Source organism: Mus caroli, chromosome 18, assembly GCF_900094665.2.
Source record: "Mus caroli chromosome 18, CAROLI_EIJ_v1.1, whole genome shotgun sequence".
NCBI lineage: Eukaryota > Metazoa > Chordata > Mammalia > Rodentia > Muridae > Mus > Mus caroli.
The window spans coordinates 36506240-36533366 of NC_034587.1; the positions used below are offsets into that span (position 1 = coordinate 36506240).

The window sequence follows — 27127 nt, forward strand, 5'->3', positions numbered from 1 at the left end:
TTGCTGATGGCTGTTGCCTGTGCTAGCTACGATTTCCTTCAGTGTTACAACATCAAGGAATTTAGCAGATGAGTAACTGAGTCCGTTCTGCTCATTCGTGTTGTCCCGGTTTTCCATCCCCCCGACAAAGCTGGCAGTATTTGATGCTGCTTCTGTGTCTGCGTCCATACAGAAGAGCACTTGGTATGCAGCAGCCCTGTGTGTCATCTTGTTCTCAAACCTTAGTATAATTGTGACCTATGCTAGAGAATATAAAAGGAATTTTTTTTTATTCCATCTGGGACTTTGAGCGTTTGTAGCCAAGATAAAGTATTAGGGATAGTTGTCCAATACTCCGCAGAAACCATTCAACCAGGGCCAGAAGGTTCTGTCTTGTGACTTGAGCGCACACTGCTCAGCATGCTTCTTAGACCACCCTGTAAATCCTGTCAGCTAGGGTCTTTGCAGAAAGAATTCGAGATTTGACCAGAGCAGCTGGATGCTCAAGCGCCAGCTGTAGAAGAGTCGGGAAGCTGTTGACTTCGCTTTTCTCTAGTGAAAACAGATTGAGCCTCAGCCCCAGGCTATCTGCAGGCAGTTGTTTCTCTTGGTTAGACACCAACTACAGGATGACACAGGACAGCAGCACCTTTTCCCTGACCTTCAGTATGGTGTTCCATGATAGCACCCCCCCACACACACTTCGGATATATGTATCATCCACAAAACGGGCCCGATATATTGGCTGTAGAATAAACTAAGGGTTATTAAATGCTTAAGAAGAAAAAACAAACTCCAAATTGGACTTCTAAAGTGTTTATAGTAAACATGTAGCTACAGCCTGAGGTGAAATCTAAAACCAAGCAGGGTAAGATCACCGTGGTTGTGAGCAGCTCGAGACAGGACATCCAGGGAGTCGAATTGCTGGCCTTCTGTCTGGTGCATAGTGCGCGGCGTGTTCACCAAGAGGTTCACCAGCGTCTCCAGAGCATAGTATAGTTGAATTCCTCCAGCTTGTACAAGCCTCCTTTGCCTCTGCTTCTCCATAGCTAGACTTGCTGTATGCCTTCTCGAGCACTTGTGCACCTGCTTCTCCGGCCACTGAGCTCCTCTTTCAGACCCACCCACCCCCACAGTACCACTCCTTCCTTGGTCCACTCAGCTCCTTCTTGTTTAAACTGGCGATCTAGCGTATGGTTACAGCTATTCTTTGCGTGCTATGAGCAAAGCTGAAACTCTATCTGATTTTCCCAACCAACACCAACCAGTGGTCTTTAATCTTTGTTTCTAGCAGCTGGTAGCTTCGGCCCCTGAGTCACTGAGTACAGCATGTACCAAGAGATAGTTTAGCAGCTAAATGCAAAGGGGCTATGTCCTGTAAGTTGGTCTGGAGGAGGGGCCTTGGGATATCCTAAGGGTATCTGTATGTAATTTGGTTTTTTATCATTTATTGGGATCATTTAGCATGAAATACACAGTTATTGATTGACTGATTGATTTCCTAGTCTAGATTCAGGGGTGCTCCAGTGAAGGGAGAATGACATTAGGAATAGTTGTATCTGCTTGTGTTTAGAAGAGACTGGAGTCCAACTCTGGCTCTATCTCCCACAAGACTGCTGTCCCCAGGCTGAGCGAGTCCCTGGTGCATCCCTATTGATCTGGAGGTTAGGAAGGCAGATACAGTGGACCTGGCACCAGGGAACCAGGCTTGCTCATCCCTGTGTGAAGGCTGTGCCAGAATCCGTAGAAACTCTGCAGCAGGTCATTGGCCATTTGCTAAGCCCAAAGCGTGTCCTTGATTCCTGCCTTTACAGCTTCTCAGCCTAGAACTGGCCTGGGTGGACCAAGATGGCAGTTAAGTAGTTCTGACAAACGGAAGTCACTGCTTTCCTTGAGTAAATTGTTTCTCAGATGTCTCAGCTCTCTGTGCTGTGATGCTTGGGCTGGGTCACAACCCACCCTTCACTTCTCCATCCTTGTTCCTTCTGAGCTGTTTAGAGACATGTGATACAGATGGAAACAAAATGTGGCCAGAGTGGGGGTGGAAGATTACCATTCCTCTGCCTATTAATTAGGTATAATGTAAGGATCCCATCACCAGGAAACTACCTGCTCTTTTTAGTTTTCTCATCCTCTCCCCACCTCCGTTTTTTCATAACATGTGGGTTGGCCATCATGACCATGTAGAAATCATAATGAAAGAAACATGTTTATTGCTCATGATCTGTTACTCAGATGGCACATCTAGTTCTCCCAGGACATGGAGGCCCTTTTGTTGGCGTGAGCATAAAGCTACTTTGAACATCCAAGTCAGCGTTGCCAGCAGTCCACCCATGCTAGGACATGAATGCTATGTGTCAGTCTTGGGCAGCTCCTTCCCTAGCTTTCTGCAGTAGCCAGGTTTCTCCCAAGGACCAAAGGGCAGTTGATAATCTAGCACCAGCGTCTAGCTCGTCTGCAAGTATCAATAAATCTTGTTGAGCCTATTTTGTGCCCAGACCTCTGTAAAGCTACTTAGGATAAACCAGAAGAGCAGAATTCTTGCCCTTCCTGAATTTACACTCAGGCTAAGAAGGGTAGACTGGGCATGGGCAGAGCTGCATGAGACTTGCAGCTCGTGTCTTCAGAATCAGTATAAACTGAATATCTGGTCACATCCATCAGATGGAAGTAATGAGAAAAGAGAGGTAGAGAAAGTACGAGTTAGGCAGGTGCTAGGGAAGATCTAGGTGGATGGGACAAGGAAGTCCAATTAATCCAACATAGACTGGCACAGCCTACTGACATGTGTGCTGTAGGGAAATTGCTGGGTTAGGGAAGGAAATTAACCAACCTTTAAAGCCAAGAAATTCTATATATTTATAGAATATAGAAAAATCTATATTCCATTCTGGGCATAGATATTAAAAACAAAACATTATCCAGACACAAATCTACTTTCATGTACATTAAATACAGGTAAATTATAATTCTGAATATAAAATGCTAAATTATGAGGAGACTAGATGACCTTGGCGGTGGTGACGACTTTTCTCATACAGCCCCAGAGGCGTGATATGTGAAGGAAAACATTGTTGTTTCAACTTCCTTTAAACTAAAACATATATATATATATATATATATATATATATATATATATATGCACACATATTTTTTTTAAAAAAGCTAAGAGAACAAAGGAATAAATTACAAAGTAGGAACAATTTGCAAAACATGTATCTGATAAAGAACTGGTATCCAAGACACACAAAGATGTCATAAAACTCAAGAGTAAGTAAACAGCAAACACAGCTAAAATATGGGCAAGAAATCCGAAAAGATACCTCCCCAAAGACGAATAGTCAGATAGCTAATAAGCAAATGGAAAAATGATTCCATCATATGTTACAGGGAGATGAAAGCCAAAGATACTGCGCTGTCCACACAGCCAGCATCCCAGAACAAACACTGTAAGTGAGGATGGCAGAGGCGGCAGCTTCCACTTGCTGCTGGTAGGAACCCAGGGTAGCATGTTCACTTGGGGAGAAACCTCGTGTCTCTTAGAAAATTAAGCGCCCTTTACCATATGGCCACAGTTCGGCTTCTTGGTGTTTTACCAAGCTAGATGAAAACTTACAGACACAAACATCCACCGGGATTTCTAACAGCCTGATTCACAATTGCCAGAGCTTGGAAGCAATGAGGAGATCTGTCAGGAGATGTTAGTGGATAGATTGTGTGGCACCTCTGCCCTGTGAACGATCATTCAACAATCAAATGATATGAGCTGGAGCCTGAGAAATGGCTCAGTGGGTGAGGGTGCTTACTCCCAGGTCTGATGGTGTGAGTCCTGAGCTAGGAACCCACAGAGTAGAAAAGAGAGAGCCAACCCTGTGAAGGTGTCCTTACCAGCATGCATATGTGCAAAAGTACAGTACATAAAAATGAATAAATAAATAAATGTAAAAAACAGCCTTATGATAAAGTCACCGGAACCTTAAACACATATTGCTCTGCTAAAGAAACTAGTCTGGGAAGACTTCAAAAGTGTGACACCAAATATATGACTTCCTGAAAAATACAGAACAATGGAGTCAGTCATAATGATTAGTGCCTGCCAGAGATACAGGGAGCAGGATGCTCTAGTTTCAGGGCACTGACACTATCTGATACAGCACCTCAGTGGTGGACACAAGATACATTGTATTTGTTCAAGTCAGTAAAACCTGTCAACACAAAGGGTGAATCCTAAAGGAAACCAGGGGTGTTAATTAGTAATACTGTATCAGTGTTGCTTCATCCATCAGAGCAAGGACACTACACCAAGATGTTAAAAACTGGAGAAACCTAGGGAGTAAGGAAGAGAAGAAATCACAGGTCTACTTGTGAGTTTTCTGTAAGTCCCACACCTCTCTTAAAAAAAAAATCCATTAACGTATACATTTTTAAAGTACAAATTTTCAACTTGTTTTCAAAAGAAAGACTGTCTACATGTAGCCCATATTAAACCTGACAGGAAATGGCCTGCTTCACTCCTTACCCCTCTGTCAGCCTTTGATAGAATAAATGAGGGCCAGGATCTTTGCTGCCCTTCTTAAAAGCTCAGAGTCCAGACTCTGGCATGCTAGGTGCCCCTTAGCATGTGATAAAATCAGCTCAGAATGATTTCCAGGCCCTGGCCAAGATGTCTTGTAGCTCTCTATGTCACGCTCCTGGGAGCCAGCTATCGTGCACACCAGTGGGTCTAACCTTGGACATGACAGCCTATCTCAGAAAGAAGACCAGTGTCTCATCCAACCCCATCCCTGGCCACCAGTCATTTGAATCCAGGCACATGAATTAGTCCAGGCAAGACCTATAGCAAAGCTGCCTGTAGGTTTGTGATGACTCATGTGTCACGGTTGTATTAAACCATTATGTTTAAGAGTGATTTAATAAACAGCAGTAGTTAACTAATGCAAGGCCTGTATGGTTTTATCACCTAGTGCTGTGTGGAGCTGAGACACATGGCGAGATAGAAACAAGTGGAAACATTCTAGCTTGTAGCAGGGCCCCGTGTCTCAGATTTTAGAATCCTTTAAAGAAAATATCCCATAATGAGATTCTAAGACATTAAGAAACAAAATAAGATCTGGGGCTAACAATTGAAGCCAATAAGGAGGATGATTCAGCCACTGAAATGGAAAATAGGAAGCCTTAGGTTTCACTCCGGCACCAACATAGATTGGCCCAAAGCCCTGAACATGCTTACCCTTAATTCTGGGGCCTTGTAGAGAAATGGCACCAGTACACATCCAAGAATGCAGGTTACTCCCAAAGGAAAGCCACATCCTTCCACAGTGATCAAGAGAGCTGGTATCTGCCCAGGGCCTGTAAGAAGACAGTGACATGTTTAAAGGGAAGCGAGCAAATATTGAATAAAGTAGTACACACAAATTAATGCCCCGAGTTAGAAACCCCTGGGCTCGTGCTTCCTTCAGACTGCTCAGGCAGAGGGAGAAGGGGAAGACTGAAAAGGCCTTCAGGCTGCTCTAGGCATTTTGGCCATCTAAGTGGTCCTTACTCCCTTCCCCCAAAATAACTCACTGGCCAGTAACCTCACAAGTAAGTTCCTTTTTTTTTCATCTTTCCTCGTAACACACGTTTACATATGCTTTTCCTAATTATTTCCATTGGCCTAAAAGATGTGCACATTCTAAACACTTAACAGAGTCCGTCTGCCAGAGTCAGCTGACCTCATGTACTAGGGCCAGCAAGCCATGGGCCAGGGACCTCTAGAGAGGATCCTGTAGCCTGCTTCTGGGTAGACTGTCTTCTCAGAAGCACTCCAGGCTTTCCTGCCTTCTGCTCCTCTGTGGGAGGAGGCTTGCTGGGGAGATACCTTAACGCTTGTACTTAGCGTCTGTTCATTTGGCCAACCATACCTTCAGCCAACATCAGTTTGAATACCCACTGTGGGCAGGTTTTCTTAGTTGTGACAATACAGTCATTTACAAACAGAGGGTTAAGAAGACATTCCCTGCCCCTCTGCAAGAACAGCAGAGTGTGTTTACCCTGCACCAGGTGCTGGGTTCAATACCAGTGTACCCCTCCCCTGAAATAAAAAGCACAGCCATTTCTGATTCTGTGGGCTTTACATTCCACAGGAAATAAATAGAGACAGGAAAAAAAAATAAATGAGTTCTGTGAAGAAAACCCACAGAGAGTAAAGGAGACAGGTTTGAAGGACAAGAGGAAAGTGACTTTGTCTCTCTCTCTCTCTTTCTGAGTTTCTACATCTGAAAAATAAAGTGACTTTACCCTCACGGAAAGATGGTGTGAATGTTAGCAAGATTGATCTTCATATTGAATTCCTACCTTCCTACATGAATATGTTGATGTTAATATTATTCTGGAGCCTCTGCACACACAGCCTGTTCTCTCTGTTCCTGCAGTCCTGATACACACTTTAGTTTCATCTCTCACTGTTTTGCTCTCCATACCCCAGCAACCCCCTGTTTAGAATCTGATCCTGTAGGCCTTAAACCAAGGCCTTGGATAGACACTCTTTTTCCTGGAAAAAAAAATTAAAATCTTCCAAATCCCATGGGCTACCCAGTGAGCGTGTGCATAACTGCTGTTAGTTGAGACCAAATGATTCACAAAATGAATCACAGGCATTAGACAAGTGTTCGTCAATGGTGTTTTGGTTTTTTTTCCTCAATGTTGTTGTATGCCAGGATAGTTACACTGGAATGGACAATTGTGGTTTTCCCAAAGTGTTATTGTTATCTACATTTTGGATTGTGGACTTTGGAGAGAGGAATTTTCCTCTGGCTGCACTGGCCTTTGGTAGAGAAAGATCTCGCTGTTAGATTGAAGACCCTACCCCTTGCCTATGTGCGGGCAGGAAGTGTCTCTGCAGAGTTCTGCCTGCAAAAAATGGGCAATGACTTGCACACAGAGCAGCCTTTTCCTGGTGACTCCCACTCATGCATGCCCTGCTCTATCTGGGACCTGTCTGAAACTTTCCTCTGCTTCCGTGAGCTCCTGGGGCTGCAAAGGCTGCACCCCCTTGAGTGAATGGTCAGATGATCTTGGCATGGCGAGAGAAGGTTACAGGTGTGGCCTATTGCCTTTTTACAAAGCATCTTTTCTCCTATCTCCTCTTTCCATTTTCCTACACAAGACCTCACCCCCTAATTGGAAATCCTGCTGAGCTTCCCTTGTTTAGGGTGTACCCCCCTGCCTGATTGGACCCATCTGAATTTTATGGGTAAATATCTTCGGTTATTAGCTGGTCATCATTTCTATAATATAAAGATGGCTCGAGGCAGCCATCACACTTGGTGACGCAGCAGCATTTCTTTCCCATACTCCAGGGCAGTCAGCAACATTTGAGTCCCTACAGCCTATCAGCAGAGGGGCGTGGGAGGGGCTAGTGGGCACTGGGAGGGTGCCCACCACATCCCTGGTTTCCAGGAATATGAGAAACAGAATGGAAAAACGCTTCACCTCACACATACTCTTTTCTTTTCCCTGTTACAAACTAAAATATATAAAGTATCTGAGTCTTTTCTGTAGACTTACTAATCTGATTCAGTCATCTAAAATAATTTCCCAAATTTGCCTTGACAGTACAGTGCATGCTTCAAGCATCAGGGTTTATAATTAAGAGTCTGAATGAATGGATTTTATCTGAGTTAGCTGTCCTCGGATGCCTTCTGGCACTCTATTTTGTGGGTATGTGGGTGTTCAGAATCTGGAGAAAAGAATGGTCCTGGCTCTCAGCACTTTTGTACCCCTGGGGGAACTTTGAAGGAATTCTGCTGTGCCTTTTTTTTTTCTCCTCACTTAAGGTTAATTTGGAATAATTTTTTCCCATCATATATATAATGGAGATGTCTTAAGTAGTTTCAGTCTACCTTGTATAAACTAAATACATTAAAGTTCTTTCTAAAAAGAAATTCCAAGGCAGATGCTTCCTTGGACAGAGTATCAGGCCCAGGATCTTGTTTCCATCCCCTTCCCTGTGTTAAGGAGCTCTGCAGGATCTTCCGGAGGCTTCCTTTGATCTCATACAAGTCTCCTGGAACAGTCTTAGCTCTGCGCAGAGGCCCACCTTCACAGGCACCTACCCCAGACCTCTCTGCTGAAGGTACCCAGCAGTCTCTGTTTTTCTAAATCTCAGAGGTATCTCAGACCTTCCTAGACTCTTGAGAATCACCATGTGCAGTAACAGAGGGCAAGAGGTTACCCGACTTACATGAAAATAAAATCATGGTTTAGCTCATTGCAAAGCTCTTGGTGCTAAGCCTGAATCATCCCTACACTGGCACATTGCCTGTACAGGGTTGACAGTAATGGACTTTGTAAAGCCTTGTGCCCTGGCTGAAGTCAGTACACCTTGTGTGGTAAAGGGAGGGCTGGATGGCTTTCAGAGGAACTTTATTTGGTCATCAATGCAGCATTTTCTGTCTCCCTAAGGACGCCTAGCCATCCAGGTTCAAATGAATGCTTCTTGACCATAGAGAGGGTGGATGAATCTAAGCAGATCCAGTTCTCTTCACTGATCCTTCACTGTGTGTGACATGGCATTCTGGTATTGACAGAACAGTTCTCATAGTATGCAATTCTAAAAAAGGTAGCCCTCAGTAACCATGGACAGAAAATCTGAGAGCCAATGTTTCCCAAATTGCAGGAAAGGGTAGAGAATGAAGGAACGGAGTAGCTTCTGTCTACTCAGAGGTCAAGCCTCTGCTCTGCCATTTTCTGACTGCAAAGTTGGGCACATTATTTACTGTTTCTGACTTAAACTTTGTCTGTGATCTGATAATGGATAATGCCTACCTTCAGCCAGGCCTGGGGACACACACCTTTAATCCCGTCAATGGAGAAGCAGAGGCAGATGGAGATCTGGGAGTTCAAGGCCAGCCTGGTCTATATAATGAGTTCAAGGTCAGCCTGACCTGTATAGAAAGTCCCTGTTTCAAACAAACAAAAAGAATACCTGTATTCAAGGTAGATTCAGATAAGGGATAAGTCTATCATAACAATAAATTCCATGGTTCAAAGTAAGCAGTCATTACATATCAGTTGCTGGTATAATTCATAGCATGTGAGCCACAAGGGATAATATCTGTGGCAGTCTGATGGTCCCAGATTATATTACCTAGTGACATTGTACATCATAGGTGGCATCACTTAGCAGTATATTTCTCAGAACATGTCCATGTTGACAAGTAATATGACAAGCAACACATGCGTTCTTGATTTTGTAGTTTTGATTTTTTGAGGCAGGATCTGCTGCTGCCCAGGATGACATTAAGTTCTGTATCTCCATAGCTGTGATTATCTTCATCCTCCTGTTTCCCAAGTGCTGGGATGGTAGGCGTCCACCACCACTGCCAGTCTGATGTTTTGAACCTCGCCCTTTGCCTTTGTCAACAGTTTTCAAGCATTGATTTGCTCAGTAGTGACAGGTGCATGCCCTCACTCTGATGTGACACAAAGAAGCCCAGACTAAAAATGTTGAGACAACTTTAAAAGTGAAATGAAATAGCTAATACCAGATTAAATGTAAATAATAAAGTACAGTGGAATCCATAGAAACACGCCATTACAAGATAGGCTTTAAGGTATTTGTACAAAGTCAGCCAACAGATGTATGTGTTTCCCCAGAGGAGCCTTGTCAAGCCACCTACCATGTTGTTTCTCTGGGTAGAGCCAACTGGAACTACACTAATTAGGTTAGAAACTAATTGCAGTCTCAAGTCTTCACCAGGGAATAATTTAGCCTCAGGAATTCCTCTGCAGCTTCTGACTCTGTGTTAATTTAACTGCCATTATGGCAAAAAGCAAAACAATTTGTAAAGAAAAAGCATTCTCAACTGTAGGGTCTTAGTCATTAACTCATTCGCTTCTCTTCCAGTGCTTCCCAGCTCCCTTCACAAGGAAGCAGGGTGCTTCCCACAGACATTGACTCCAAGGTACCACAAATTCTCTTTATAAATTGAAGGCAGATGGTGGCTCCATGGATATTGTCAAAAATGCTTGCAAGAGGGATAAAATGGTTGCGTTAAATAGGACCCTATTGCTTCTACTTGCCCTTTGTACAAATCGTGTCTTCAGGGAAAACAGATGATATCATCCACAGAGAGAGAAAGGTAGAGGTGTCTGTCCAAGGAAGTGTTTGCAGTTCTAAGAAGAGATATCGATATAATTAAAGCAGCACAATTCAGGGACAGGTTCTTTATAATGGCGTTACTACAGAAGAGTCACATTAGATAGTACAGAGCATAGTGACCACCAACCAGTCACCACCCTGGGGCTGAGGGGACAGGATGGACAGCAGTACCTGTGATGGTTAGTACTGATGATCAACCTGACAAGATCTAGAACAGCCTAGAAGACACACATCCAGGTACTGTCTGTAAGATGTTATGTAGTTTAGGTTAATTGAGATGGGAAGATCCACCCTGGGTGTGGGAGGAGAGGTCATTGTATAGGCTGGGATCTGTTTGGATGAGAAGGAGAAACTTAATTGAGTGTTCATATAATCATTCTCTGCTTCCAAACTCAGATGTAATAACACCAGCTGCCTCAGGCTCCTGCCTCCATGATTCAATAGACAGAATTGAATCCCCTGCTACAATAGACAGACTGTATAATCAAATTGTGAGCTAGAGTAAACCCTCCCTCCTTCCCTTCTTCCCATCTACCTTCCTTCCTCTTACATACTACCCTATCTTCCTCCTTCCTCATCTCCCCCCTCCCTCCTTCCCTTCTTCCCATCTACCTTCCTTCCTCTTACATACTACCCTATCTTCCTCCTTCCTCATCTCCCCCCTCCCACCTTCTCTTTTTCTCTCCCTCTCTCCCTTCTTTTCATTTCTTTTGTTGGATATTTTGTTACTTCAGTGCAACAGACAACTAATACAGTATCAGAGCCCAGAAGTGGAGAAAGTTAGATAGAGCCTCAAAAGGGACAGAGACCTATGTCAAGGGACACAGCAAAAAGAAAATTACTTCAAGGAACCAGAATACATGGCTGGGCACTGTTCTTCCTCTCCTGATAGTCTTCCAGGGGACCTTACTGGTAAACACAGGAAGCCAGAGGGTCCTAAGCTCTACTGCTGAGATGGATCCATGCTGCTTGCTCCCAGGGAAGACTGCAAAATGGAGAAGGTATCTGGAGTGGTGACTCACACCATCAGCATGGTTGTACAAACAGCAAGAACGCCAGCAATGAAAGGTGCCAGTACACCAAGGGGTAGAAACATAGCCAGTGAAGGACAGGGAGTCAGTGCTCGTTGTGTGTAGCCTGCAGAGGTACTCAGGGAGAAGGAGGTACAGAACCAGATGGCTGTGGCTTATAAGCCATCCTCCTAACAGCATCACCTTAGAATCCTTAGATGAAAGGATAACCAACACGGACAGTCTGGCCCTGTGCCACAGTTAGTCGGTCCATTAACTGATGTGGGTGGGTCTTACGTGATTTTGATATACACCTAGATTTGAAAGCAATTCACAAACACTATGTACTATGACTTAGGCAAGAGCCCACGGGTACAGACATACACAGGTATATGTACACGTCTGAAAATTTTCTGGGAAGATACAGGGGAATGGGTCTGTCTGGTTGTCTCAGGAGGAAGAAGATGCAGTGGAAAGAACAGCTTTTCATTTCAACACTCGTACACGGTGAGCAAATTTATTTGTTATATGTGTTGTGTTTGGTCAAAAGCTCAGTTAGAAACAGATAAACTTAGTTTTGAGATTACCTTGCATTCATGCTTGTGAAGCTTGGTGCTATGTCATTATAAGGAATAGCTCTGTTTCACCCTTTAAACTCCGTGAGCGAAGAGACAAGGAAGGGGTTTGAACAGTGTGTCTCGTACCAGAAAGGCATTGTTCTCAGGGTGTTATAAATGAGGTTCAGCCCATCGAGTCATTCTTTCAGGGGCCCTGTAACTTCGCTCTAGGGTGCTAGGTTGGTAAGCAGTGGCTTGGGACAGCACAGGAAATCTGTTATGGGGAAAGCCGAGTGTCCTCTCAGGCAGTTATGTGGAGTGGATTCAGTTTTACCCCTGTTGCAAGGCTGTTTCAGAGTTCATGCTCAGACCGGGAAGCCGGAACTTAGAAAAGTAGAAGGTATATTTCACCGTGGAGCTACTCACGAAGCCCCTCACAAGGCCTAGCCGACACTTCCAGATGCAAGTAGTTCAATTATCTTGAGCTATATATAGCGCTTTCACTCGATCTGTCTTTCCCCATCTAGATCTACCCAATTTCCTCTAAAAACTCCATTTTGAAGTTGAATATATAATGGAGAAAGAGCCTTCACTCCTGACCTTTATGGAGACACCTTAGAGTTACTCAATAATAGTCAGCGGTTGCCCTGGTAACCTCAGACACTCTGCTCACATAGCCTGCATTCATCACCACCTGCCGCCTTCAGCACAGTGAGATCACCTGCTTAGTGTTGATGGGAAGAGGATATTTCAGTGAGGTTTGCATCCTTTCAGCTTCCCTTGTAGGAAGAGAGGCGGTACCGTCTGTGATTACTCACTAAATGGTTTTTGTTTTGCTTCCTTCATGACTAAGGCACTGCCATACAGAGGAAAGCAGCCTAGGTATTGAGCAAATTGGAAAGTCCTGTTCATGATGTCTTGTTGTTCAGCAATGAATTCACAAGCTGAGATGGTCTGTGTGGGTGGAACTTGCAGTCTAGAGTGCAGGGTGATCATAAGTCCATCCTCTCGCCAATTATTGGAGGCATAAGTAGGACCCACTAACTCGTCTACTTTGGCCCAAAGGACCCTGCTTCAAAGTTGGCAAAGCCAACGCTGAGGCAGGAGAAGGGCTTCTTCAGAGGAGCCAGTGAGTTCCACCATCTCTGAGGAAGCTTGTACTGTGTAGCATTCAGAGGCTGTGCCTCACACTGCAGACTCCACAGCAGTAGGAGCCCAGTGTGACTCTGCCTCTGGAGGAGAGGCAGTCCCTCATTTGCACACATCCTCTTTTCCAGTCTTCTTTGACCCCTTGTGTGAAAGTGGAGTTAGAAGAGAGATGTCCTTAGTCATCCCACGGCAGTGCTTACAGTGTTCAGTTGTCATAGTGAAAACAAACTGTCAGGAATCCAGGAAGAACTGTGGGAATCCTGAAGACAACACCCGCTAACGGTGGGGTCCACATGCTGGCGACTGATGCGATTGGCATGATCATCATAACAGGAGTTAGACTTCATATGTCCCCTGGAAGTCTACATTATTTTCTCCCCCCTCCCTCCCTCCTTTTCCTCTCCTTCTACCTCTCCTGTTGACCTCCACCTCCCACCCCCACCCTCAAGTTGCACTTGCTTTCCTTTCATGTTGATATTTCCCTAGAATGCTTATTTTCATCTTGTTCTCCCCCCCCTCCCCCCGGAGAAGGAGCAAGGGTGTTTGCTGATGTCTTCTTACTACATGCTAGAACACTCACTAGTCGAGAATCTGCCAGGTCTGACACACAGTCAGTTCCCAGGAGGTTAGACACTTACTCAGACCCTGTTGCTCAGGTCACTATTTAGGCTTACTCTCATTTTTGTCCATAAGAAAATTCCCAATTAATATGCCTCTTCTTCACAAGCCAGTTTGGCTGTCCCATCCTGAGTTTCAGCATCAATCCACTAGATCCCGTGCCCAGAGCAGCTACCTGTGTGCACTGCGGGCAGTGAAGCTGACTCTGCTTGCTGCTTCTCTTTGCATACCTGCTTGACTTTTCCAGGTTCTTCTTCCGCTTCTAGGAATTTCAGCTGTGTACCAGTTCCAGGGGCAACACAAAGGGAGGCTTAATAAAACCAGCCCTGAGTCGCTCCTTCAAACACAGCCAGCACTGAACCAGAGCAGAGACTTGCTTGGCCGTGACCTGAGTACCCCTGTTGCAATGGCCTGAGCCAGCTTTCCACCTTACTCCCTGTTTTTTTGTTTTGTTTTGTTTTTTATTTTGTTTTGTTGTTGTTGTTATTGTTGTTTGGTTTGCCTCTACAAGCAAGCTCATAGTATAAACCCCCAAACTTGGCACGCCTCCTGAAGGATTAGATCTCTATGTGCAAAAACATTCAGAGAAACCTAAGACCCTCTCCTAGGATCTGAATATGTAATCTATGTATTGGCAGGAGGCAGGGGAGCAGTGTGCACGAGTTCTTTCAGACTCAACTCCTGTTTGTGTGTTGTCTTACGCTTCACTGTGCTCCAGAGTCATGTAGAAGAAACACAACATTGTGAAGTAAATAGGAAAAAGAAAAAGACCAAATCTCTGATCGGTTAAGCTGCCCCTTGTTTTGCCACCTAAGGAGAAGGTGCCACTTCTCTGTGAAGATTGCTTTCCTCTGTGTGTGTCACTATGGGGCTGGCCTGGCTCCACCCAACACACACAAGCCTGAAAGGGTCTGTGCAAAGCTGGGGCTATAACCAGGGCCTCATAGAGCATATGAGCTGAGATACTGGGTGGTGTGGTGGACAAGAGATGGGAAGGGCGCTCAGCTGTTTGTCAGCAAGGAAATTTGGGGAGCAAATACCTAAAAGAAAACTTTATGGGATTTCATATATGTGGTATGCGAGGTGACCGTTCTTCCGGGTCATCACTTAAAATCCACAGTTTTAAGAAAAAAATGATTCCTTGAGGCTGGGAGGATAAGTTACTTGATCCAGTGCTTGCCACACAGCCTGGGGAGGACTTGATTCTACACCCAGAACCTACATAAAATCCCCAACTCAGTGGCTTGTAACTCCACTGCTGGTAAGGCAGCTCAATCGAATCAATGGGGCTTGCTGGCCAGCCAGCCTAGCCTATTCAGAGTGCTCCAGGTCCCAGTGAGAGCCTTTCTCTCAAGAAACAAAATGGAAACAGGTCCTAAGGTGACACCAAGATTGACCTCTGTTCAGTCTGAGATCACACCACACACACACACACACACACACACACAGAGGAAAAGGAAAAAGTGTCTCCTTGCTACCCAGTCTTTCATATTGTTGAGTTTGGGCTCTGGGCTTTCTTTCTGACCAACTGTTTTATGTTATAAAAATCAGGTTACTTAGTCTCATCTCTCCAGTAGAAATGATGATCTGATCCATAAAGTTGTTGTAAGTTTTTATTTAAAACTTTATTTAAGTAGCATGCAGAAAGTCCTCAGCATAGCTTCTATCATGCACATGCTCAATAAAAGTTACTTAGCAAAATTATAGTCACAGTTATTCTTGTAACAGTAACAGAGTCACTGGGTTGACTTTGGGAGGTTTCACTGGAATGTTGAGTCCTACTTCATGACACAGAGACAAAAGGGAGGCCATTTCCTAAGATCATTAACAGCATCCACCAGTATGACTAGAGCAATACCAGTAAGACATCAGGCAACACACAGTTAAGCTCTCTCTGTAGACAGGACTTCCACAATCCCTTCACATCTTGAGTCCTGTTGGATCACTCTTCTGTAGGTCACAGTCAAGGGGTGTGGTTAGGCAGAAAGTGTGTGGCTGGGTCTAGGCTGAGCAGAAACCCCAGGAGGTAGGCCCAGTAGAAAGAAGGCAGGGACCAGAACTTTCTTGCTCCCTATCCCATTCTGTGTCCATTCTCTTCCCGCCGTGCTCTGCTTTCTCAGAACTTTGCACTGTTGGCCCCTATGTGCCCGCAGTGCTATCCCAGAGCTTTACAGTCCTCAGACTTACCCCCGAAGCTTGTGGAGAAAGCTCAGCTTCCTCTGTTTCCAGGAGAAAGAGTCTGGCTGCTTGAGCTCAGCTTCCTGCTGAGACAAGTCACTCTATTGACCAGTGGCTTTGTGGCAGGAGAATTGACAATTTAGTTGCTTTGGGACCTGAGGTGACCTGGGTTACTAAGCTAGTCAGTGGTTTCTGAAGCCAATCTGAGGCTGGGGTTATGGGCACCTCATTCTCACACAGCTCTAACCTGGCTCTGGGCTTTTCCATCACCCAGTGTTCCGGAAGTCCCACTCACATACAAGGGTAGCTGCATTCGCAGAGCAGAAAGGTTATTGCTGATGATGCAAGTTCCAGAAGAACTTTGTGATATGCTATAAAAACCAGTAATAATACGGAGTCCAGATAGAGTGCAATGGGCCCCTTCCACCAGAAGCTCCTTTGATCACAACTGTGTGACCCTCTCTTCTCCTCCTCATGTGATACATTGCATCTGATATATTGTGCTTTGAACATCAGAGAAGTGTGTATTACATCCTAGGAAGTTCTCCATTGGTTTTAGGAGCAGTGATACTTCAGTAATTAAATTTTATTTGTAGAGTTACATGATGGAGAACCTTACTTTTCATTGATGTAAGTTTTCTACAAGAATTCTTTATGATCTAGAATGGTAACTGGGAAACCTCAGCAGACACATGGCTAAGCAAAATCAACCATAGTACTTCTGTGTTCTTATCCTTTTAAAACTAAGGCAGCAGTCATTAGGCTGTCTTGCCTTCCAGCGTGGTGAACAGCCACAGTCCCTACTGCCTAGGGCCATTGATGTCATTCCAGTGTAAAAGAGCAAAGGGCAAGAGACCGCAGGGGCATAAGCAGGAGATAAGATTTTCTCCATTTCTCCTTGACTTATTGAGGGGAGAGGGGAGAGAGGTACACACAGGTACATTCATGTATGTATGAATGTTATATGTATATGTGAGTACACACATACATGGGAGTCAAAGGACAATGGGGTTGGTCAGTCCTTGAGCACCTCCCACTTTTTGTTTAAAAGCTCTGATTGGCTTAGATCATTGCTGTGTAGGTCAGGCTGCGACTTTTCATAGGTTTGCCTGTCTCTCAATGGCAGCATCTCTGGGGCTGCAGTGTGTGTCTGGTGATATTGGGAGGGAAACACAAGTCCTCATCCTTCAAGACAAGCAGTTTACAGACCAAGCTGTATCCTCAGCCCAGTTTTTTGGCTATTTCAACCATGGTCTTGTTACAACCTTCACTGACTTAGAACTTACTGTGCAGATCAGGCTGGCCTTGAATTTGTGGTGTTCTTCCTATGTGTTTTGCAAACCATAAGGTCGCACATTATTGTAGTTCAAGGAGTTTGGTCTTTTCAGAGTGTCACTGTAACTTTTGTTTGTAGATTTTCTTTACTTTTGTATATTGGAGCTTTTTTTGTTTTGTTTTGTTTTTGTTTGTTTTTTGGTTTGGTTTGGTTTGGTTTTTTCGAAACAGGATTTCTCTGTATAGTCCTGGCTGTCCTGCAACTCACTTTGTAGACCAGGCTGGCCTCGAACTCAGAAATCTGCCTGCTTCTGCCCCCCAAGTGCTGGGATTAAAGGCGTGCGCCACCACGCCCGGCTATTTGAGCTTTTTAAAAACAGTGTATGATGCCAGCCAGATATTGAACCCAGGGCCTCACATATGTTCAGTAAGTACTGCAACTAAGGACAGCCCAGCCCAGACTTGATTCTTTCTTCTTTCAGTCATTCAGTATGTAAGTGCATTCAGGAACACTTTATTTTACAATGCTTCCACTTGCAGATAATGCGTTTGCTTTTTTATTTGTTTTGTTTTTCTTTTGTTTTTTTGTTTTTTTTTTTGTTTTTTTTTTTTTTTAGAAATTCAGGGTGTGTGGCCAACCTGTTCACAATTATATCAGCCACCACTGTTGTCCAGTGGCTCATATGATCATTAGCTTGCTTGCTTGCTTGCTTGCTTTCTTTCTTTCTTTCTTTCTTTCTTTTTTTTTTTTACTTTTCTTCTTTAAACTTTTTTTTTATTACGTATTTTCCTCTATTACATTTCCAATGCTATCCCAAAAGTCCCCCATACCCTCCCCCCTCTCCCCTACCCACCCACTCCCACTTTTTGGCCCTGGCATTCCCCTGTACTGGGGCATATAAAGTTTGCAAGTTCAATGGGCCTCTCTTTCCAGTGATGGCCGACTAGGCCATCTTTTAATACATATGCAGCTAGAGTCAAGAGCTCCGGGGTACTGGTTAGTTCATAATGTTGTTGCACCTACAGGGTTGCAGATCTCTTTAGCTCCTTGGATACTTTCTCTAGCTTCTCCATTGGGGGCCCTGTGATCCATCCAATAGCTGACTTTCTATTTCACAGCAGAGTTCTGAACTAAGCTATGTTTTATACAAGAATTGTTTGTGTGTAATAATACTGTTACAGGTTTAATAAGCTACAATGTAGTATAAACAAATACTTTATAAGCACTAGATAACCGAAATTTTTATTAACTTGTCATACTCCAGTTGTCTGGAATAAGATACAAAGCTTATTGGTTACTGTCCTCACTATGGTAACAGGGTGCCCAACAAGAAGCAACTTACAGGAGAAGGGTTTTATTTCAGCTTAACAGTCTTCATGGTGGCAGGAACACAAGGCAGCTAACTGGTCACATTGCATCCGCTGAACAAAGAAGAGAGAGAGAGATGAATGCTGATATTCTGCCAGCTTTCTTCTTTTTATATAGTCTTGAGCCCCACACAGCAGGTGGAATGGTGCCACTCATATTTAGGGTGGGAGTTTCCACCTCAGTTAATGTCATCTAGACTATTCCTTAAAGATATATTCAGAGGTTTATTTCTTAGATGACTCTAGATCTTGTCATGTTTATAATTAATGCTAACCATCAGGCTCCTCTGTGTGTGCTTGTCTGTTAAAGATGAGTTTGATAGGGAGAGAGCCTGTAACAGTGACATGATAACAGAAATATAAAATAACTAAAACCAAGACAGATGGGAAGGTCTAGATTCAGGCAGGACTGTAAGCTAAGATGGTCAAGGAAGACTTTATGACCTAATTTGCACTTGAACTTCTATCTTGAAAGATGGATTAGCTTCAGAAACAGAACAGCAATGGGAGGTTAGGAGGCAAACACACCCCATGGGCGTGCACACGGAGCTGCTCCCAGCTGACTTGGAGCATGTGTCATGCGTATGAAGTGTTATAGTTGCTCTGTTTCTCCTGTCAAGATGATCTTTACTTCCTTAGGCACCAAGTCTGGGAGAGCCTAGTAATACAGTCTTCCCATTCCGGATTTCATGCAGGCTGGATCCTCACAGAACATCTTCTCTCAATTTATCTTATGTAATTGAGTTGCCGGAGATGTTCCCTATTTTCATCACAGTTTTGCTTCACAGTCAAATAGGTCTAACCATCTGGAACTGTTTTATTTTTTTTCAGCCCATATTTTCTCCCACAAAAAGCCTGTTTCTATTTCTAAGTGTCACATAAGGTCCTGTGATACACTCCTTATATTAGTTAACTTTTCTGTGATAACAGCATGACCAAAAGTGACATACAGAAGTTTATTGTGGCTTACACTCCAGAGGATCAGAGTCTGTCGCGGCAGGGAACCATGCAAACAGCAGGCACAGCAGCAGGAGCAGGGAGCTGAGAAACCACATCTTTTGCTAGAAGCACAAAGGAGGAGGGACTAGAAATAGGGCTAGCCTATATCATCTCAAAGCCCACCCCAGAGGTGGGCTTTCTCCATCTAGGCTGTTCCTCCTCCCTAAACAGCACCACCCACTGGGAACCAAGTGTTCAGATATCCAAGTCTATGGAAGACAATTCTCATCCAAAACACCATAGTCCCTAATCCGCTCTGCTCTGAGATTTATATTATAAAAAGCTAACTAAGTATGTCTGAAAAGAAGCTGTCTTGCCCCTTTTATTCCATGTTACTACCTTAAACCAAGCACATCAGAGTGGGTCTGACACCCGAAGCTTTCCCCGGGACTGCTTTCCTTGGATCAGGCTGTCTCAGACCAGCACAGCTCTGAGGCAACTGGAGCAAGCTGGGTTCATCATGGCATCACCAAGGGGAGAGTATAAATAGCCTTACAGAAAAGTCCTGCTTATTTTTACTCTGTAGACAGAATGACTATGTTTAGCCTTCAGTTACTGGGAGAAACCTGCAGAAGTGCACTTGGGTTTTATTTTCATTTCAGTTGCTAACACCCGTTCTCTTTCTCAAACTGTAAGTGAACCACAGAGAGTGTATTCCAGACAGTCAGCTGGAGCTGACACAGTCACAAAGTGCCATGTGCTGGATGAAGTCACAGCCCAGTCCCCTGCTTTATGAATGCCTGCTTTATATATCCAAGATCTTCCTGAGTCCTAAAGATACGGCTATTCCTCACGAGTTTCTGAAGACTGTACAGTCATCTAAACCTGCCTGATGTGGCATAATTTTAAAGTACAGGCAGGTATTATAATCAAGACATTTTGTTCTAGCCTGGGCAAACTTACTAACTAGTATTTCTAGTTGCAATTGACAGAACACCTAATTCGATAACTTAGACTAAAATGGGACTTACTGCCTTGCAGAAGTGCTGAACACAGTAATGGCTGTATTCCAGCATGGCACAGGCGGGGACTTGGGTGTTGTGTTTGGGAACCAGCTCCTGCCGTCTGGCTCAGTTCTCCTCTAGTTTACTCACCTCTTAAATAAGTTTTCTCCCCTTTGATTCCAAGATGATCATTTCCAGCTAAACTTCCACTTAAGTCTAAGTACAAAAGAAATGATGGAGGCTCTCATTCCTATAGTGAGAAGAGCCACGTGGACAAATATTTTACACACATCTCTTAGCTGGTCTGTCATCAGGAGTAAGGTGCTCTTTTGCTCTAGATTTCAGTTGCACATTTGCCCTTGGTCAGGCAGGATGGAGAGGGATGCCATGCCCGGCCTATCGGCTGTGAGAATGGGGAAGGAAAGTGCACCGTTCCACAGTGGGCTCTTCTTACACCTATCTGGTGAAGGACATGTTGCTTTTATAATCCTAGTAAAAATCTGTGACTCCCTTCCACAACCCCTCAGTGTCCCTTGCATATTCTCTGAAAATGTCCCTTTTTTGAGTCCACATGGTTGTTGCATAATATATTTCAAGTTTTATCCTTCAAGAATATGTTTTATAAATTAAGGCAGTGACACCTTTTTAGCCTTGGAATCAGTTGATTATTTAAAGAACAAGTGTCAGGGAGCAGGCTTTTATTACAAAGTACCTATCACAGATGATTAGATAGAACCCATGGAAAACGTGGTGTCCTTAGTCAGGCCACTATTAGTCTTAATGATAGTATTGCCATCTTGGAACTGAATTAATAGAGGAAAAGAATCTGAAAAGGACCTACCCTTCCCTTCAGTAAGAGCCATGGGCTTGTAGTAGCAGTGTCCTGTTGGACTGAGTGGTTCTGGGAACTGAGTGGCAGGCAGATCAGCAGCAGAGTCTTCTGGAGGTCTTCCAGAAACACCAGGACAGCCAAACGCCAGCTTACGAGCTACATGGACATCTAGAACATGTGGTGACATTGTCTAAAACCTTTGAGCATGAATCAGAACTGACTCTCCTACCAGGATCACATTGAGCTGCTGGAAAATTCCAGCTTTGTGGTTGGTGCCTGGTTCATACCTCTGAGAACAGACTTTTCTCTCTGTAGTTGAAACCAAGTCTCCATAGAGAGAATGCTGAAGACTATAAATATATGTTCACTAAGCACCAGTATGTCAGGCACTTTGCATGTTCTTACTTAATCATAATAAACCATGAAGTATTATTTTAATACTCTTTTACTTATAAGGACATAAATACCAAGACATTATATGTGAGAGTACACACTGGGATCAGAACCCGGGCTGTTCAGGCTGTTTGAGTCCAGTATCCCTATCCTTCAGTTAGTGAAGGTCTTGGTGGCTTTCTAGGTTCAAATCCCACTGCCTTACCCCAGCATACCTCAGCCAGCACCTTGATTGCTATGATGAGATGGTTTGGGTAATGACAACGACTGAACTGGGGTATGTAAAGGAAGGCTCTAAAGCAGCCCAGACTTACTCCCTTTCCTCAATCCTCCATTTTCTGGTATCTGCCAGATTCAGACAATGAAGGTATTTGGGGAACCAGCAAGAACATGGAGGATGGGTAGTGAGTAGCAGATGTGTACCTAAGAGCAAGCCAACCAAGCTTGCAATTCAAGAGAAAAGGATGGGGGAGGCAGGAAATAGCCAGACTAAGCAACAACAAAGGACAAAGACTATAAAGGAGGAAATGAGGCATCCAAGGAGGAAAGAGAGTGTGCTGTATGTTTACTGACCATCCCCTGTTGCCAGGCAATAGTCTACAAGTTTTATGTACACCAGCCACTTCATCTTCCTTAGCCCTGCGAAGTGCACACCTGTTATATGAGTAGTCGCATTTTGCTGATGGGAAGACTGCATTTAAGGGGACAGAATGCATTGTCCAAGACTACAGAGCTCGGTGGCAGAGAGAGAATTTGAAGCCAGGCCTGTGTAACCCTACCTACCAAGTCTCGTGGAGTCTTGGGCAAATGTCTCTCCTCGCCATGGTGTGTGGCCCCGGATCCTGAGATTTGACAGGTGTAGACAGCAGATGAGTCCAGCCCTGCCTGTGCAGAGCGACCAGTGCTTCCTCTATCCCAGGGAGGGGAGAGAAAGGAGCACACTGAACAGCACTGTTTCCAAAGTGTGACAGTGAATAGAGCCCAGGGTCCATACTTGGTTGCTCATCTCCCCTGCAGAATGCATTCTCTGCTCTCAAACAAATCACGTTTTCATCCCACTACCTGTCATGAATGAGCACACAGGTGTGTGCATATGCTTGTGTATATCGGGGTGGGGGGGTGGTGACACAAAGATCACCCTCAGATGTCATGTGGTAAGACACTAACAATCTTGTTTTATAGACAGGGTCTTCCACTGGCCAGAAGTTCACCTGGTAAGCCCCTGTAATCTGCCTGTTTCCACTTATCCCCACTGCTGGAATTATAAGCACATGTCTCCATGCTCTTGCCTTTATGTGTGTACTGGGCATCAAGTTCAAACAGCCACACTTGTGCAGAAAGAGCTCTACGATCTGAGCTCCCTCCCCAGCCCACAAACTGTGTTTCTCATGTGCAGGAGACTTCTCTCCCATTTCTCCATCTCTTCCATAAAATAAGTAAAACCTTTCTCTGAAGAACTGACCATCTGTCTGGTGGCCACTGCTTCCTTCCCCATTAAGAAGGCACAGCCTTCTCTCTGCTGTAGGAACCATACTGGGGCCCACTCACCACATTCCCATTTTATGGTAGGCTTGTTATCATATTTATTGGGAATTGAAGTTCATTTCGCTCCCTTTCCTTTCTGTTAGTTCTTGGAATTCAGATGTCCCTGCATCCTCGGGGCTGAACTGAGTTCAGCATGCTTGATAAGGGATGGCTTACTGCATGGGCATCATATATATTTCAAACTCTGCCCATCACATTCACACTCCTCTCTTGCCAGCAAAATCTGGGGCAGCACTTTGAAGATTTGCAGACCTAGTCTAAGTATGGGCATTTGTTTGCTATTTCAAGACTTTGTGTGCTAACAAGTTCTATATGCGTGCGTGTCACTGCCGTGCAGTCGGGTAACATGCGCCGGGTATCTGGTAACAACTACTTTCTGAGCATTGTTGATAACAGCAACAACAACAGCAACAGCAGCAGCAGCAGCAACAGCAAAGTTCAGGAGCATGGGATCTGTTACTCTTTTTAAAGATATACACAACTCAGTAAGTTTAGAATTTTTTTTTTTAAGTGAAGATGAACAGGCTGAGAGAGAAAAGAAATTCAGTGTAAATCTGTCTGAGCCACTTAGCTGCCATGAAGAGAAGGGGGTGGGGTGGGAATATGATGGGATGTACCATTCAATTATCTGTTCAAAGGAAACAGAACAGTCTACTCACTTATCAGTTTGTTATCAGAGGGTCAGCATCCCCCTTACACAGAACTATCTAAGATACAGCCAGGGGGAAACTGAACACCCTTCATCTGGACCCCTTTGCATCCTGAGTCCATCTCCCTGAAGAATTTTCTTGTTTCCCCAAAGAAGTATGGGTGCAAGTCTTTACAGGGACTGAAAGCTTGTGAATGACAAAGCAGTCAAAGTCTTGAATAGCAGTTTGTACAAACAATAAAATGAGGTTTTATGTGTGTGTGTGTGTGTGTGTGTGTGTGTGTGTGTGTATATATATATTTGTTTTTCCTATAGATCATGATTATAAGTGGGGTGTGATGTTAGATAGTGTCAAGAGAAAGCGTGTTGCTTCCTGGTTGTGTGTACTAGGTGGAGGGCAGATTCCTCTTATAAGTGTCATCCCTCTAGTTGCCCAGCCTTGCTTTTGAGAGGAGCTATGCAGTCACTGGTTCTAAGCTGAGTATCAAAGAAGTGATGAAGTGCAGACATCATGTTATTGGGTGAGATAGGATGCCAGAGGCATAAATCTATTACCAAGGACATTTGCCTAACCAGAATCCTTGTTTACATGGGAAGCACTTCACCAAGTACTTCCCAGTTGTCTACAGAGTGCCACCATAACGATAAGAGTCTGGTCTTCAGTGCCTGTGAAGACTTGCACCCAAACTTCTCTGGTGAAATAAGAAAATTCTGCAGGGAGATGGGCTCAGGATGCAGAGGGCTCCAGAGGAAGAATGTTGTTTCTACATGGCTGTATCTTAGAGGGATAGTGCCTGTATGAAGGGGGATGCTGTAGCAGAATAGAAATGCAGAAACATTGATAAGGAGGCAGAATTATTGGGCACCCGGGATCTCTTCATCCAATAGGTGTTCCCAAAACATGGAGTACAGGAAGCAGAGTCAGAAAACTAGACAGTCGCCCCAGACTAGAATTCATAGTAGTTGTATCTGTAGGTAGACCAAATTGCTTCCATCACCAAGCTGGCTTTATTAATAATGGCTAATTTTTTTTCAGCACTAGAGAATGAACCTTGAAATTACTAGGCAGTTGCTTTATTAATGAGTTACATCTTCCAACCAACTTTGCTATTTTAATTTTGCAACAAATTTTCACTAAGTTGGATTTGATATGGACCCAGGATGGACTTTGAACTTAAAGGATGTTTTAATCCTTTGCCCTTAGCTTCCTGTAGTGGTCTTCATGAGAATGGGTCCATATGCTTATGTTTGGTTACCTTGCTAGAAATATTTGAGAAGAATTAGTGATTGTAGCCTTGCTGAAGGAGATGTGTCACTGGGAGCAGGATTTGAAGTCTTAGTAGCCCACTCCACACCCAGTTAGCTATTGGCCTCTTGCTTATGGTTCAGGATATAAGTTCTGAGCTACTTCTCAAGCATCATGTCTGCTTGGCTGAAGCTGTGTCTCCACCATGATGCTCATGAATGCACCCTTCCAAACTGTATGCCCCAAATAAGTTCTTGCGTAAGTTCTCTTAACTTCTGTATAACTTGGTCATGATGTCTTATCATAGTGATAGAAAAATCAATTAAGATACAAGCGTGCACCACCAGACTAGACTAATAATGGTTACTGTTGCCCTGAGCCATTACAAAAGTCACTGCTTTAGTAACTAAAGTCACAGTTGGTATCTACATGACCAAAATACTGCTGGTCTTCCTCTGAGGTTGTTGTGAGAAATATTAAAAAGAATCACTAGCTCCCATGCTATGCCCAGCTACTCTCTGCTCAATGTTCTCGCAGCCTCTAGCTAGCCCCAGTCAGCAGTCTTCCCTTCTCCAGTTTGCCTGCCTCAGTGCCACCTGTACCTTCTCAGCCATAAACCCCCTGTTGTCGGTGGTCCCAAACTCCAGTAACCCAGTAAATCAAAACTCTAGAAGCTTATAATTAATCAGTCAGATTTATATATCAATAAATTCTCAATTCACAAGATGCCCACACAATAATTTCAGAGCCAATTGATAATGATACAGGCTGCCTACCTAGACTAGACAAGTTATTCCAATATTCTATCCTCTTATGATATATACATATCTACCTGTGGCTCTTTAAAGCCACGTGGAATCTGGATCATCTTCCTCTCCTTCTATCTTCCTTTCTTCTGTCCTTCCCTCTGTCCCCATCTCTGAAACTCTTCATTCTGTCTCCCCTTTCTTCATTCTGTCTCCCCTTTCCCTGTCCAATCACAGGCTTCTTGTATTAATATTTAAAATGATTGGACAGAGAAAATTCTGCTACAGAGGTAAGCACTGTTTGCCACACTTCACAGACAGGCCGGAACCTAAATCCTGTGAAGGTGGGTGTGGTGCCCCGAACCCAGACAGTCCAGCTGCAGAGACCTTTCACCATCCCACTGTTGGGGATATTCTGTCCAAAGCCTGTGGGGTCCTAGGTCAGAGTCCCGGTGGATTTTGAGTTCTGAGTCATGTCGGGTAGTCTTGGGTGCCATGTGAGGTTTTGTAACCTCAGAGATTAGCTCTTTGCAGAGAATCTGGGTGCAGAGGTCCGGGGATGGCTGCCCGTCTGCTCGGCATAAAGAATCTGGCCATGGCAAAGCTGAGGAATGAGGGCACTTCTGGAGTTTTGCTACCCTGGGCAGAATGACAGGAAGTCTAACAGCCTCATCTTGCAGTAGCCTCTGAATAATAGTTTGACATCAAAGACAGACAGAGGGAGAGAGGGAGAGAGGGAGAGAGGGAGAGAGGGAGAGAGAGAGAGAGAGAGAGAGAGAGAGAGAGAGAGAGAGAGAGAGAGAGAGAGAGAGACCAGTTCTAAGACTCTGTCTCAGGAAAAAGCAGAGCATGGAGAAAAACTTAGCATATCCATTGATAAGAGGCTCATTGAATTGATGGTGACACTTCTCTACCACTGCGTTCTGAGTGCATATTCATTTGTAACAGGCTGGTGGTGGCTACATGTCTGTACCTCTGCAATCTGAGTACAAATTAATTACTAATCTCTACACTAGCATTCTAAGTACACAGTCACAGAGCACAAAAAGGCACGACTTCTGTTGACAGAGAGCAGAGTCAGGAAAGCTCACTAGTCTCGAGGTGCTGCTGCTAAGGCGAGGCCATCAAGGTAAAGAACGGTGTGCCCGGCTCACAGCCATTTGTCATAAAGAGGGGAGTATATGAGGTCGCCTGACAGCACAAGCTTGCATGTCCACACAGAATCCCTAAAAGAAACTGGCAGGAACAATTACTTCTGTGGAATCATACATAGGAAAAGAGAGTTGTCTTCCCTACCTAGACTTTTATACTGTTTGGAAAGTTCATTGACTGATGTTATAGCCATCAAGAGTAATAGATTAATATAAAAATTAAATATGAGACTACATACCACCTTTAAAAAGTTGAAATGTATTATTTTATATTTACAGGTATATACCGCTGCCTCATGGTTGTCGGTCATCCTTCATTAGTGTATCTTGAATCCGTGGTTTAT

The 27127-nt window shown here is 44.1% G+C and overlaps 1 protein-coding gene across 7 annotated transcripts in view; it reads left to right on the forward strand.

Moving 5' to 3' along the window:
* Window positions 1–27127, forward strand: part of Arhgap26 (Rho GTPase activating protein 26) — a 388578-nt gene that overhangs the window by 314625 nt on the left and 46826 nt on the right. The gene's annotated exons all lie outside the window — the stretch shown is intronic.